A 16752-nucleotide genomic window follows, 5' to 3' on the forward strand; every position below is an offset into this window, starting at 1 on the left:
CATGTTTGACTTAGCACCTATGCTGAGGGCCTTACCAGTTTGCTAGTAGTGGTGGTGGTTTTGCTTTATGGAGAGGATGTAGCATGAATTCCTTATTTGGACAATTGGTTAATTTATGCACTTAGGCTCTGCAGGATTCTCAGATGTAAGGGTTCCTAATCAACTGGGCAAGTTTCACAACAGTCATTTGGTTCCTGGCTCAGAAAAATAGCCTCACAGGCTCATCTGCACCCGAAGTAGATGGTCTGTCGCCACCAGTCCCACTGGAATCCAGCAAGTTGGTATTGCAAGACTTCATTAAGTAGTGCCAGACATTCTGAAGACATGTCATGATGGTTTGAGGTCTTGTGGTTGTTGATTTCCCTTTCTCCCTTTCAGCTTATTTGTTGGCAGCTGGTACCTTGATTGGAGTTGACTCAACCATGGAAAAATGCTCTTTGTCCATGGCTACTCAACCTTTCATTTAAAGGGGGAATGAAGGCCACTAATCGTCCTCCTCTTTAAAAGACAGGCAATAATTAATTCTTAAATGTCCTTGAAATTTAAATGAAAGTAAAACACATTCCTTCTCATAAGCAAAAGATGAAACTGATAACATCATAACCGAATGTTGTCCTTTCCAAATTTAATGCAACATTCTGCCAGCCCGCACCCCACTTCTCTGTTAAACAGATGCATTATGTATTTTGCAGCATCTTCCTTTTCTGGAAAGCAACGTTTGACTATAGCCTTGTAGAGTAAGCAGGATCTACACAGATTGCTCCCACAAACCCTACACTGGGTAGTCATAGGAAGTCCAAAAATGTTTTCCTATGTCCATATAAATCAATTTTTTTTTTCTATCCACCTTCTTCAACAAGGATTGGGAATGCGTAAAGGTCTCACTTTAAAGGAATTTTGTATGGTCATGTGAAGCATTAGAAGTAAATAGCGTGGTGATGGATAGGTATTTGTGTGTAAGCAAGGAACTGTAGAATAATTTTGGTGTAGCTTGAAATGTCAGGTGGCAGTTGCACTACCTGGCTAGACCTAATAATCCATGTATATTAATGACTACCCCCTCCCATCTGTGCTGCTGCAAGAGAAAAGCACCAACAATTGTCTAGTTATTTAAGACACTTTAATCGCATTACAGTATGTATTCCCTTGAACGTTCAAGTTCAGTCAGACAGATGATAAAAATTATCACAGCTGTGTGGTGAGCAAGTTTTTTTGTATATTTTTTTGTTTTTTTTAAAAAGTTTTTTTTTTGTGGAAGAACACAGCGTTCAGTCAAAACGTACTCCTGGCTACTAATGTGGGCAAATACAAAGCCTCTCTTCTGGTGATGCTCACACAATTGTCAGGCGACAACTGCTCTGTCAAGCTAGACCAAAACTTACTACTACTCCTGCAGTGAGATCATTCCATTCAATGGATGTGAAAAGGGTTTGCACCCTTAATTAATTGCATCAACAAACCTTTGACTGCATTGGAGATACAAAGCTAATAGATCAGTATTCTTTGCTGTGTTTTTTTTTTTTTAAAACAACTCTTTATTGATTTTCGCAAGACTGAAATATCATAACCCCAGTAATGTGATACTTAATCACATTTTGCAATAATATCTTGCTCAGTAACCACTCCCCAACTCCCTACTACCACCCAGTGCTACTCATTTTCTCCCCTGGATCCACAATGCAATTTTGGGCAATCTTCCTACTTGGGAGCAATATCTAAACAGAAGCTGCACCTTGCAGGTCGAAAATAGCCTCTGCAATCTGCCCGTCCAATGTTATGATCCGAGCCTGTCCCACCCCCGTTGTGGCCTCCCTTCCTCTCTTCGGTCCTATGAAGCTCAAAAGGGACCCTTGAATGATCACTCCCCCTCTCCATCCTATGACCCTCTAATTTGCTATTGGTCGTTCCCACCTCTACTGTTTTACTTATGTTGACATTTGCATCTGCCATTTCACGCAACTCGGTCAACATCAGCGCTAATACCACCAAGTCATCTTCCCATTTCTGATCCCTACCTACATGTTTCATCCTGACTTCCTCTGTAACTGTCAATTCCGACATATCTCTGAGCCAGTCCGCATATCTGGGGGCCACAGGGCTCCTCCTACATTTTATAGTAATGTGCCTCTTTGAAAGCAATAGGCCTAGTGAAATAAATTTGTGGTTGAGTTTCTTCTTTGCCGACGCTGGAATCAGACCCAGTAACATTGCTTGCAGCATGAGCTGAACCTTCTATCCAGCAGCTCTGTTGAGGTTCTCCGTCACCTCTTTCCAGAAGTGCGTTATCTTTGGGAAGTGCCACAACACGTGTAAAAAAAAAAAAGAAAATCTGCTGCGGTAGTCCCACAGAGAGCACACTGGTTCCTTCAGGTGGGGTAGATGTTATGTGAAGTCTTGGGTGAGAGATCCACCTAATATGTGTAATGATATTGGATTAGTTTAAAGTGCACGTTGGAGCTCACTGTCAGCACTCCTACATGGACTTTGCCCCAGTCTTGGGTGGACAGGGTTTCCTCTGGGACCTCCTCCCTTTTCATGTGTGCTCTAGGTGTTCTTTTTGGCCAGTCATCCCTTAACAGAATGGACTGTGTATGTGCAATATCAGCCTACGACCTCCTGCCATTGCAAAAAGTGTTGTCCGTTTCTGTGAGGGTGATGGCTCCTCTGGGAAACAGGGCCATATCTTCCATGCTGTAGTGGTTATCGTTACTTACTCTAAATACAGTCCGGTGCCTAACGCAAAGGACTCTGTTGTATCATCCTGCAAATAAGTTGGCCAACGAGATATGTCGCCTAGAAAGTCACAGCCTTTGTCTTTCCATTATTGTACTGACATTACCTCAGCCATTTTTGCCTTAGCTTCCATAGTGGCGTATCCCGTGCATATGGGCCACCTTTCAACAGCCTTGTGACTGCGCAGTCCCATATCCGGCATACCGACCGTATGAGGAAGGGAATGTCTGATGGCACACGCACCCCAAACGTGAGCAGCGCAGGGAGCATTTGGCTACCATAGGATCCCATCAAGATACTTTTTCCCCCAGTTGTTTGTGACATCGAGCTAGTGGACTGCGTGCTGCAGGTGCCATGCAGTAGAGTTCTGTATTGGGAATCTCAATTCCACCTCCCTCCCATGTATGTTTAGGCATGAGTAGTTCTAGTTGTTTCCTCTTGTTGTCCCAAAGAAAGTCTATGCCAAAGCTGTTGAGTTTGTTGAAGTAGCTGCGGGGGATCTTGTAAAGCTTGCCCTGCAGCGTACACAGACACCTGGGTAGCACCACCATTTTCACAGCTGACGCCCTGCCTATCAGAGACAAAGGGAGGTCCCGTCACAGAAGATTAGTCGGTCGAAAAATTCCTGGCATCCACAAGAAGTGCCACAGAAACCCATTTTTATCAAAATCACTGCAGTTTTATATTCAGTATTCACAAAACGATGGGGATTTAAACATTTGAGCTTTAAGCATTGTCCTGAGAATGGTCTTACATAATGAGTATATCAGAGACTGAAACGCCTGAGTAACACAATTGCATCTGTTATCATACAAGTGATCTTTTAACAAACTAACTTATCAGAGGACTATTGCCTCTTTGCAAGAGTGGATAAACACTGAAGTGACCCTTACCACTGAGATTTCAGATTATTTGGGGTTGCATCAGTGTTGCATGCTAGAATACTCACAACCCCTAGTCTCACATGCGATTATTCCACTGTCACTTGTTTTGTTTTTCCTTCATTTGTTGTGTTAGCAAGGCAATAGCTTTGGGGATAACCCTCCAAAAAAGGCCTTTTCCAAAAGTTATGTGGGATTTCCTTCCTTTTCTTGTGTTTGTCCTTCCCTTTGAGCTTGTCCTTCTACTGCTTACATTTTAGGCTCTAATTTTTACTTTTCGGTTAAACATTCCATGGAAGTGCATGTGTTTTCTTACTTGTTCTTTGTGTACTTCTTTCTCCATCCTACTCCGTGTTGCTCTCTTGCATCCCTTCCAAGTTGCGTTTGTCCCTGTGTGCTTCTTTCCCCACCCATGCCATCCGTTTTGCTCCCCTCCACCCGCACTCTCATTGTGGTTCCCTGCCACACATGTACTTGAAAAAAATACTTTTGTGCTGCTTTTATTTTTGTACTCCTCCAATTTGGATCAGTAAACTGAAAAGGAAAGCGCCAGTATCATTTTGTAGATGCTCAAATGGCTACAAAATGGCATGGCCACACGTCAGCGCGCCTTTCTTTCTTTAGCCATGCTGCACAGTATCAGAGGATACTGTACGGCATTATAAAGGTGGTCTCAAAGGTGAGACCTTTTGATATACCAGAGCTTACTCTCGGTCTCTACTAAAAGAATACTGAAAAAGATACTTTTCATTTATTTGAGTGGTAATTGGGCAGCCCAGTCAGGCGTGGGTAGAGGGTGGGTCCACAGATCTCAACGGTAGTGGTATTTGGAGTAAGTTATTTTCAAGAGTGATTTCATAAGTGGTTTTAATGAATATTATGTTCAGTCAATTGTTCAGTGTATAGCAGCTCTTTACACATTCATGTTCTTGATAATGATGTAGCAATAATTGAATTTTACTTCCTACTATTACATTTTTCTTTGGTTCGAGTTCCACTATACATGAAAAAGTATTTCATGGATTCTTCAGTTAGGGGATGGGGTTTTATCACTGCTGGGCATGAAGATAAAAATAGGAAATTACCCTGGCCCCAAAGCTATGGGCAAAAACCTCTGACTAATTGAAGAGCAACCTCCACTTTTTTTTTTTTTTTGTAATGGTTGTTGACTGACTGAATGAATGAATAACTGCCAAGGATGAAGAGGTGGGTGTGAATATGGGGCATGTGGAAGATTTGTTTGGGGTAAGTTAACCTAGAAATGTATGTCTGGTTAGCCTTGCAGCTGTTGGATTCTCTATTAGTAGAGGTACCTGCCACATGATAATGCAAAACTGTATGTTTTGTGGTGGCCAACCTTATTGTTAAATAAATATGAAATGTAAAAAAAATACAGAAGCGTTGCATTTGCTAAGTTGAAGTGTTATTTGTGCAGAGCTGCTTCAGGTAGGTGTGCAGTTTGTATAAGAATGCTAAAGCTTTTGTTCTCTTCTTTAGGATGTGTATATTTTATGTAGCTTTATTACAGCCAAATCGACAACCTACTCATATTATACTTTGTCTACTAAAAATAGATGACTCCTTTTTTATATAAATACACAGAAAACTTGTGCAGGCTGATCCATATTCTCAAAACCATCTTTGCATACAGAACCAAAGGTAGATTTCCGTTACTTGATGGCTGCTGAATAATTTATGATTCATGTTTTCCAATGTATTCTAAATAACTTGTGTACTATTTGACCTAGATCTGTCACAGTGTTTACAAATGTGATGTTCTGTGATCAGAACAAATGTGTGATAGCTACAAATATTTAAGTTGCGAAGAAAGTATTGCTTTTTATTTTTTTACTCCATTATACTTCATATCATTGTCACTCAAGCACTGGTTCATGTTTTTGAATTAAATTTCATCTATAAATATTTTTGTCCTTGTGTCCTATGCATTAACATTGCCTCAAAGAACCTTTAATGAATCCTACCTAATCATAAATAAATTTCATAACACAGCTTGAATGAATGGGAAGGAAGGCAGTGCCTTAGATGCAAGCACCCCACCCTCTGTTGAGCTTCACTAGATGAGGCTGGCAAAGCAATGCATGTGGGCATGCTGTTAGTTACGTAGGAGACTCTGCCAGACTTCAGTACCAAATCTATGTGATCCTAGCCATTTCTTGCCTATTCGGAATATGTTTAGACTGTGGTAGTGGGTGTTAAGGAGACCTTGCTCTGAAAGGTTTCCTCCAAACCTGAAACAGAAACTAGTTTTATACACCTAAGGTGCATGTTTACAGCTTGGAGACTATACTTATGAACTGAACAGCCCAGAGTTTGAACAGCTTAGGGTGTGAGGGCAGTGAACCTACTTCTGAAGACAAATACTCATCTTTATATGCAAATGCCAGATTTTTTAAAACGGGCACGTTTCTGTGTTGAAATACTGTGTGGTGTGACTTCCATAATAGTCCCTATCAGGTAGCTGCTACCACCCGCTTTATTTCTAGTAGATGAACCACCATGTCTAGCCAGTTCTGCGATAATAGCTTTCAAACGCTTTACCTAAAGTGTTCATTTTGAGGCTAGAAGTTATGCCAGTGCTCCCCGTCACCTCTGTTCAAATTGTCTATTGAATACCTGATTGATACACAACATAGAAATTTTTAGTCTTGACCCTATAATTCCCATTTCGCCCTACCCTGTAAACCCCCACAATTATACCTCCACACCCTACTGATAAATGATTTGATTTCACTTTTCAAGGAGTTCTTGATACACCTGAATGATGCCAACTACTTACTGGTGTGAGCAACCAGACTGATTGTTTGGGGGTAGACAGAATATTATGACAGCATGTAGTCTGAAGATACAAGGGCTGTGACAGCAATATAGTCAGTGGTAACAATGAAAGTAATTCAGCTTAACAATCATTTGCATGTGTGAAGATTTTCACTGTTTGACAATGCATTGTCATTATTTTCTGCCCCCGCCCAAGTCACCCTTAAAAAGCCTTCAAGTAACACCTTTTTACATTCACTGCCAATGCGCTGCTCTGTAGCCCTGGATCATTCCAAATTCTACTGCCTCAAAACAAATGTGCATCTGTCTCCACAAGCTTGAGAAATCTTGAAAGCCTAGAGACCTCTGTAATTACAAACAGGCTCCCAACACCCTCAGTTTGGCACTCTGCAAATGCATCCTACTGCTGTGAACTCAACCTCTCCCTCAAGTCATATCCTCAGTCTTCTCTCTGAATGGCTATCTACTAGTTAGATTTCTCCTTCCTTCCTGCTACTATTCAAGTTTGCCCTAAACAATCTTTCACGCTTCTCAATTTACATACATCCTGCCACCCTCTCCTCCTTTCATATGCTTTCCTTCCCTCTCCATATTCTCCACTCTGCACATCTTGTCTAGTGCCCATTGAGCTTGTCCAAGTGTCTAAATCTACAAAACCCTCTTATGCTTTTTTCCATCTTTACAGCTTTCATATGCGTTCCTTCCCTCTCCATATTCCCCACTCTGAACATCTTGCCTAGTTCCCATTCAGCTTGTCCTCATGCCTAAATCTAAAAGATATCCTTATGCTTTTTCCCATCCCTTACGCTTTCATAAGATTCCCTTCCCTCTCTGTAGGTTCCACTCTGACCATCTTGCCTAGTCCCTATTGAGCTTGACCCCACACCTAAATCTGAAAAACCCTCTTATGTGTTTTTCCACCCTTTCAGCTTCTAAACCATCAGTTCAACAGTACTGTTCCCGAATTGTCTTGCCACTCAACACTGTTTAACTGCTCCTTTATCTGACATTTACAAGTCTTACTTTTAATTCCACAATAGTCATAGCACTAATATGATGGCAAATGCCTCCTTTCATTACAGAGCGATTTTCACAATTTCTTCTCCACAATACTTGCACTTTCAGTATTTAATGGGCTCCTAGAAATTGCTAAGCACTCTACATAGGTCCTCCTGATACTTCCTGCATCCATTAGGTCCTCTGGAGCAGGCTTATAGGCACCAGGTCTCTCCATCCAGTGCCCAGTGTCCTTCTGGTCATCTAAGCTTGGTTGGGTTAAGGAGTCCTCCTGCTTTTTGTGTTCCTGGAGCAGGCAAACATAAGGCCAACCATTATACCATTGGAGACTTCCAGTCCCCAGGTGCTCTCAGTAATCTTTGAATCTTTTTTTTTTTCCGGCTGGGTTTTTGCAGCTGCTGTTTTCCCAAACGAGGAAGGTTTAAAGGAAAGGGTGATGATGAACCAGTCTCATGCTGTGCACTAGCCAGAGAGTGGCCATTCCTATTTTCTCGCAAACTTCCCAACTCCTTTTTTAACCTCTTTGGTTTACTGTAAAAATTTCCCTGAAGCCTTAAAAACAAGATGATGGTTCTTTTCCTCCAACTGGAGGGGCTCTGGTCTTTTCCTAACCACTCCGCTGTTTAGATGAGCTGCCTCCTTGTTAAGCTGTCAGTTGTTAATAGCCATGGCTTCCTGTACCCAGAGGCCAAGCCATTGTCTACTGGGAGCAGGGGCATTAAATCCCAGCAAGGATAATCTATTGACTTACTGGAATAGAGGTGAGAGGCAAACTGGTTTTCTTTTAGGATTAGATGCTTCAATAATAATAGTGAAACATAACAATTATTTTTGTAGCCTTTTCCCAGAAAGAGGATATGGATGCTTCTACCCTTCTAGGTCTGTTCCTGAAATATGTAGCCTACTTTGTGAAAACTGCTTTTGGACAATCATTTATTGTGAGGGCATACAACTGCCAATACTTAATATGCTGTGTTTAATATATCAATCACCCAGCTCAATGGGTTAACCAGGCAAACTTTAAGAATAACCTATTTAATCTAAAAAAATACCTTTCTGTGCATGGTAAAGGTACTTTTCCTTGCCACGAATCTCTGCAGTGCAATTAAATTGTAGCCTAGCCAGAGCATAATGGTGCTTCTGGTCGCCATAGACTTCGTACCATATATATGGGTGCCATAACACACTGCCACCCACATATGACATTGACGTGCAATGTCTGGGTCAGTTTACAGTTTACAAGATACTTTGCCACCCTAATTGACTGAAACTAGTTTTACGTTGCCATTTTAGGGCCAGGCCTCACACACTGTGCATGCCAGTGCTTCAGTCTATAATTTTCTTGCAAAATAGGCGCAGAAAAACCTAGGGTGCCCACACTGAGGCGGTATATGTGAGGCCCTAAAAATAAGCACAACACACTTTGTAAGCTAGCACAAAGACTGCTATATCATTGTGCCAGCCATGAAAGCAGAACAATCTTATTATGGCAGGAATATTATTACACTTTAGCACTTATTGCCTATATTGACCGTTTGCCTTCCATCAGGTTCCATCATAGACTATCCTTGATTAGAGGCACCATGTCCGATATCCAGAGCCATCACAAGCTGGCAGGGCTCTCTGCACAGAAGATGAAAGATCATGCAAGCAGATTGTGACTCCTCAGCTTTTGTCACACTTTTGCCTTGCGAGTGGGAAGTAGAGTAACCTAATATGTGAGTGCATGACAGGATATAACCTCAAGCAGAGGTTTGGACAGTTCCCCCACCTTTTGCACTCATTAAAAAGAATAGCCACAAACATCTTAAAGAAACAAAATTGAATATTTTGACCAAGATACTGAAGGGGAGATGGAATTGTTTTCAGATTCCAGAAGAGGGAAGAGTTACACTCTGTCTCCACATTTGGAACAAATACAAAGGGAAATGAGGACTTAAGGTGGTAACCAAGTCATTCTTCATTTTCTGGCACAATATAACTCAGTCTATTCACTTTTCAGGAACCAGGCTTCCATATCCCAGTTCGTCCGAATCATTGTCAAATTTTTAATTTTATTACAAAGGTACAGTGCTCCCATTCTCTCGCTGCTGCTACCTTCCACATCTTTAAATGTCAGAGTGGGAGTTTCACCCTTCTAAGGAGAGCATCGAAACGGAAACAATGACCTACTGTTTACAGATGAAACCCTTTTTGCTCTGTAACAGGCCAGAATATTTTGGGAGCCAAATAAATAGAAGTCCATAGGAGGCAAATCTTTGAAAGAGATTTGCGGGCCACCAACAAAAAATTGACCTAGGTCTGTATGTCACTATTACCTTGCTCATGCTGGCAGTTCTCATGATATGCAAGAAGTTCTCTCTTCATTTTGAGGAGTGGCCTTTAAATCGGGACAATTACTGGGAAAGCATCACCTTTTGCTTCATTATGTGTGTAACTTCTTCCATTTTTCAAGAGCACCACCTCTTCGTAGACAGAGTGGACCGTTTATTGTATATAGATATTGGAAACAACACAGCCCCCTCAAATTGTACAAGGACCTATAGCATTAGGTTGAGAAGCCATTTGCTTCTTTGGTGGAAACCTGTCACTTTGTCCAGTATAGGTGCCTCCCTTACCAGCCCTAAAATAAATTAGTATCTTTCCTTTGGGAAGTGGGTGTGGTCGGAAATGGAGGTCTCCAGGTCACAGAAAAAACACATTAGTAGTCTGTAAAGGTATGAGGTTATACACCAGCCACTTGCCCACAGTGTAACACTCTATTTATAATATGCTTAAGCATTACTTACAACTCTAAGGCATTAGGTTTATTTTGCTCCATTGAACTTTAGAGCTAGTTCTTTACCAAACTCTGCATTGCAGGTATTTTTTACTCTCTTCATCCTGAAATCCGTGCTTTTTTAGCATGTGGAGGAGTGCTGCTTCAGCAGAAGCAGCCAATGCTCAGAACACTGAAACCTACCACATACATAGGCATGCATAGAATACACATCAAAAGACATGCAAATCAAATTGTGTTGAACAGCAGCTCGTTCATTTGAAATCTGAACATTAACGTCCTTCAACTTCTACAGTTATGCATGTTCCTTACCATGCAAGCCATTTTGTCAGTTGGGGCATTCTCACACTAGTAGGCAGTGTGATGATCTTGCATTGCCCAACACAGTAACAGTATCTTGGACATCTCCCCTACTCATCATCATCTGCCAGGTCACGATAATACCCCTCCTTAATTTTTGCCACCTCAGGCTCCTAGAGGCCCCTTCTGCTGGGTTGACCTTTCACATTGACACCAGGGACTTCCCTTTAGACTGCCTTCCAGTTTGCATTGCACATTCTGTGGTTGCTGATGGGGAAATGCAGTCTACATGACCAGTAAGTCCTTGGATGCAATCCTGGCAAGGCTGACATTGTTCGGTTTGTAATTACTTTATGTTTAAGGAAAACATGCATTCCTGTTCTCTTTTTTTGACCTGTCTTGTCTTTCCTTCTGATATTATTCTTTTCATTATCTTCCCTGCTCTCTCTTGCTTTCTGAAACCGCTCACTCCCCCAATCCTTTTAATTGGTTATTTCATTATGCTGTTCCTCTTACTCCACCTTCTTATTCATAGTTTCTTACCCCTCCTGTCTTCTCCTTTTTCCATCCTTCATAACCTGTTCTTCTTCTACGCCCTCCCTTCTCGATCCCCTTTTCTGTTTTTTGACTGTGGCTCCATATCCTGATTCCTTCTATGCCTGGTTCTGAGCTGTCACTATTCTCATCCCTGCCTGAACAAATGGTTACCAGGCAGAAACAGTGTAGTTGAAGGGTGATTTGCATGATCATAGCAGAGCTTGTCACATCCTCTTGCCCATGTGCCTGTGCAGGAGATGCTTTCCTAGAAAGGAACTAGCTGTAACATTGATTGTCAGTTCTCAAGTGACTCATTTATTACCCTTCTCGTTTTATATGCATTCCTGATCAGTGCAAAAGATTCCATTGCCAGGGTGAATAAGTTAACTGAATCTTTCCTGTTTCAGCCTGTAAGGACCTTGAGGTCCCCCCTGCACAGCACCTGCTCTGGAGGGGATGGTCCCACCATGTTCTTTGCAGGGGGGCCCCCTTCAGTTTCATTACGCCACTGATTGCCTCACTGGTTCCTGGCACTAAACAAAACTATGTTGTGTGCCAATATGCTTCTTGTGGAAGAGCAGAATGCAATCACTCACAGTAAAAACCAGCCGATAGAGAGTGAAATAGAAGTTCAATAAAACCAAAATGTCTTTGTTAACTCCAGACCTAATTAGGGACCTGATTCTTAAAGAAAGTCACAAAAGTGCACCCATGGTATATGTAGGAAGTTGGCTCTGTATGTGCTATTTCAAAGTAAGGAATAGCATGCACAGAGTCCAAGGGTTCCCCTTAGAGATAAGATAGTGGCAAAAAGAGATAATACTAATGCTCTATTTTGTGGTAGTGTGGTCAAGCAGTAGGCTTCTCAAAGGAGTAGTGTTAAGCATTTGTTGTACATACACACAGGCAATAAATGAGGAACACACACTCATAGACAAATCCAGCCAATAGGTTTTGTTATAGAAAAATATCTTTTCTTAGTTTATTTTAAGAACCACACGTTCAAATTTCTACATGTAATATCTCATTTGAAAGGTATTGCAGGTAAGTACTTTAGGAACTTTGAATATTTACAGTAGCATATATACTTTTCACATAAAACACAAATCGCTGTTTTAAAAGTGGACACTTAGTGCAATTTTCACAGTTCCTGGGGGAGGTAAAGTATTGTTAGGTTTTGCAGGTAAGTAAACCACCTACGGGGTTAAGATTGGGGTCCAAGGTAGCCCATCGTTGGGGGTTCAGAGCTACCCCAAAGTTACCACACCAGCAGCTCAGGGCCGGTCAGGTGCAGAGTTCAAAGTGGTGCTCAAAACGCATAGGCTTCAATGGAGAGAAGGGGGTGCCCCGGTTCCAGTCTGCCAGCAGGTAAGTACCCGCGTCTTCGGAGGGCAGACCAGGGGGGTTTTGTAGGGCACCGGGGGGGACACAAGTTCACACAAAAAGTACACCCTCAGCGGCACTGGGGCGGCCGGGTGCAGAGTAATAACAAGCGTCGGGATTCCAATGTAAATCAATTAGAGACCAAGGGGTCTCTTCAGCGATGCAGGCAAGGGGGGGGGGCTCCTCGGGGTAGCCACCACCTGGGCAAGGGAGAGGGCCTCCTGGGGGTCACTCCTGCACTGAAGTTCCGATCCTTCAGGTGCTGGGGGCTGCGGGTGCAGGGTCTTTTCCAGCCGTCGGGATTTTAGAGTCAGGCAGTCGTGGTCAGGGAGAGCCAGGGGATTCCCTCTGCAGGCGTCACTGTGGGGGCTCAGGGGGGACAACTTTGGTTACTCACAGTCTCGGAGTCGCCGGAGGGTCCTCCCTGAGGTGTTGGTTCTCCACCAGTCGAGTCTGGGTTGCCGGGTGCAGTGTTGCAAGTCTCACGCTTCTGGAGGGGATTGCAGGGGTCTTTAAATCTGCTCCTCTGTAACAAAGTTGCAGTCTTTTTGGAGCAGGTCCGCTGTCCTCGGGAGTTTCTTGTTCCTCTTGAAGCAGGGCAGTCCTCTGTGGATTCAGAGGTCGCTGGTCCTTGAGAAAGCGTCGCTGGAGCAGGTTTCTTTAGAAGGCAGGAGACAGGCCGGTAGGACTGGGGCCAAAGCAGTTGGTGTCTTCTTTCTTCTTCTGCAGGGGTTTTCAGCTCAGCAGTCTTCTTCTTCGGTAAGTTGCAGGAATCTAAATTCTTAGGTTCAGGGGAGCCCTTAAATACTAAATTTAAGGGCGTGTTTAGGTCTGGGGGGTTAGTAGCCAATGGCTACTAGCCCTGAGGGTGGGTACACCCTCTTTGTGCCTCCTCCCAAGGGGAGGGGGTCACAATCCTATCCCTATTGGGGGAATCCTCCATCTGCAAGATGGAGGATTTCTAAAAGTTAGTCACTTCAGCTCAGGACACCTTAGGGGCTGTCCTGACTGGCCAGTGACTCCTCCTTGTTATTCTCATTATTTCCTCCGGCCTTGCCGCCAAAAGTGGGGCCGTGGCCGGAGGGGGCGGGCAACTCCACTAGCTGGAGTGCCCTGTGGTGCTGGAACAAAGGGGGTGAGCCTTTGAGGCTCACCGCCAGGTGTTACAGCTCCTGCCTGGGGGAGGTGTTAGCAGCTCCACCCAGTGCAGGCTTTGTTACTGGCCTCAGAGTGACAAAGGCACTCTCCCCATGGGGCCAGCAACATGTCTCGGTTGTGGCAGGCTGCTGGAACCAGTCAGCCTACACAGATAGTCGGTTAAGGTTTCAGGGGGCACCTCTAAGGTGCCCTCTGGGGTGTATTTTACAATAAAATGTACACTGGCATCAGTGTGCATTTATTGTGCTGAGAAGTTTGATACCAAACTGCCCAGTTTTCAGTGTAGCCATTATGGTGCTGTGGAGTTCGTGTTTGACCAACTCCCAGACCATATACTCTTATGGCTACCCTGCACTTACAATGTCTAAGGTTTGGCTTAGACACTGTAGGGGCACAGCGCTCATGCACTGGTGCCCTCACCTATGGTATAGTGCACCCTGCCTTAGGGCTGTAAGGCCTGCTAGAGGGGTGACTTATCTATACTTGCATAGGCAGTGAGAGGCTGGCATGGCACCCTGAGGGGAGTGCCATGTCGACTTACTCATTTTGTTCTCACCAGCACACACAAGCTGGCAAGCAGGGTGTCTGGGCTGAGTGAGGGGTCCCCAGGGTGGCATAAGACATGCTGCAGCCCTTAGAGACCTTCCCTGGCATCAGGGCCCTTGGTACCAGAGGTACCAGTTACAAGGGACTTACCTGGATGCCAGGGTGTGCCAATTGTGGATACAAAAGTACAGGTTAGGGAAAGAACACTGGTGCTGGGGCCTGGTTAGCAGGCCTCAGCACACTTTCAATTCAAAACATAGCATCAGAAAAGGCAAAAAGTCAGGGGGTAACCATGCCAAGGAGGCATTTCCTTACAGTATATGTCTTTGAATTGGTGGCTTTCATGAGTTCACAATAACTTACAGAAGAAGACCAGGAAATTGTAATCTTAGAAAATATTTGAACTGTATTTTAGCACAAGCGAATATGCATGTGTAGATTTGCTCATGTGAAAATCTATTGAGCGTTTACAAGTTTACTTACCCTCCAATCACTTTTTGTCCCCAACCCTGAAAGAACTTCTGCTTCTGCCCTTGTCAGGAGTAAATTTCCAACCTTTCTCATTCTGGGAAAAGATTAGAGAAGAGCTGGTAAAAACCCTTAAAACATGCAAGATAGTAGGTTTGCAGACTCTAAGGCAGTGGTTCCCAACCTTTTGACTTCTGTGGAACCCCATTTTATCAATACTAGAGCCCGGGGACCCCCACTGAATCATTATTGGAACACAGGGACCCCCACGGAGTCATTAGTGATAGCTGGGAGCTAATATTATTACATTTTTTAAGCAGTCGCGGGCCCCCTGAGGAGGCTTCGCGCATCCCCAGGGGTCCCCGGCCCACCGGTTGGGAACCACTGCTCTAAGGCATTCCAGCCCTGGAACTATTGCTTACTGCTTCCTTCAGCCCCAATATGTAGATCTATGAAAAGGTGGCAAAATAAGAAAATTGCTATAGTACGGATCGAAATTGCAAGTATTGAAGCCCTAGTATAGTAGTAGCCCTGGCATAAACAGAGAGGCTATTACCAGAGACATAATGAGCTTGTCGACGCACTACTTGGCACCAAAGGGACAAGTAGATTTTTTTTACTGGACAAGTAGATTTAAGAAGCAACCTGTCCCATGGACAAGTAAATATTTTATTAAGTTCCACGCCCCTGCCTACTGCTTACACACTTACGTCTGACTATGGTACTTGGGTACCTGATGTGCTCAGTCCACCCAGTCTCTATAGGGATTATAGAATGTGTGCTTGCAATCAGAGATGCCACCACATGAATGTACTGTTACTCCTGAGTAGATTCTTTAGAGCATATTTACAGATTGCATGTAGCCAGTGCATTTTCTGCTTTATAAATCACACCCATCTATGAAGCAGAACCGTTCCCTCGCCTGGATGATGCACAAGACCATCTGTGCATCTAGGTCATTCGACGTATAATTGTAGATACAAGATTCCTCTTACTCAATGTACATCCATTACTCATCACGCACCAAAGAACTTCCACATATGCTGTACTCCTCAACCACACCCTCCCAACCAAAGACGATAATAATTAAAGCACGCGTAGTATCCCTTGCTTCTGCTATCCTATTAAGCGCTGTGACTGATGTCAGAGTAGGAGCACTTCTCTGGTCATCATATCAAAGCACAACATCCAAGTGCTTCCCATACAGATCACGCTGCAATTCAGCACTATTCCAACCTTAAGGCCTGTCAGTTATTGTGCCTTGCCACCTCGTAGGTGGTACGAAGAGCTATATGAAGTCAGAAAAATAACCACTTATTACATAAATGCTTGTGTGGGCAGGCCAGATCGGTTTTATGGATAGTTTAAATTGGATCAACCATTTGCAGGCATCAAAAAATCATAAAAATGTTACTAGACCTGCAGGTGGAGTAGCTTGAATAATCTACTCAACCTCACTGTAATGTACTTGACCCAGAAATGGGTCTCAAATTGTGTGGTACTAGGCAAATATTGTATTTTGCAGTCACCTTTTTTTCATCCTCACATATGAGTGCACCCTCAAATATGTGAGTTAAGCATTTCTGCTGTAAAAAAACTCCTTTTGTGTGATTGAATACACTAAACGTTTGCTCCATGTATAATAAATCTAGCACACATATAGGGTACACATGAACCATGCGTGACTTGCCTCTTAGTGTACTAATAGCTTTGCCATCAGGGCAGGAGTGGTTCTCAGATTGTTTAAACACTCACTTGTAATAAATATATTACTAAAGCATGACGTGGTAGCGCATATTCATTTACAGACACTACATTTCCAAGAAATGTCCAAAAACCTTTCCACTAACTTCCAGCCTTACTGCTAAACGTATAAAAATGTATTAACGCTAATCTGTGAAAATTAGGTTTCAGAAAACATTTATCATTTGCACATCACCAAGTAAAGTGTTCTGACTTTTTTTTCATCCTATTAAAATATTTTTTTCATCATACAGAAGTACAAAAAATGGTCTTAAACAGCTACTGAAATATATTTTGAAATGTTTGTAAAGTTGACTTAGTTATATAAATGTTGTGTGTTTGGGAAAAAGCTGATGCCAAAAGCCTTTCACTTAAGTCAGACAGTTCACCTTACAAAATCCTGGAACTCTG

The 16752-nt window shown here is 43.1% G+C and overlaps 1 protein-coding gene across 1 annotated transcript in view; it reads left to right on the forward strand.

Annotated features, from left to right (window-relative positions):
• Positions 1 to 16752, forward strand: part of ANKRD13C (ankyrin repeat domain 13C) — a 294697-nt gene that overhangs the window by 17854 nt on the left and 260091 nt on the right. The window lies entirely within an intron of this gene.

The sequence above is a fragment of the Pleurodeles waltl genome, chromosome 4_2, assembly GCF_031143425.1.
Source record: "Pleurodeles waltl isolate 20211129_DDA chromosome 4_2, aPleWal1.hap1.20221129, whole genome shotgun sequence".
Taxonomy (NCBI): domain Eukaryota; kingdom Metazoa; phylum Chordata; class Amphibia; order Caudata; family Salamandridae; genus Pleurodeles; species Pleurodeles waltl.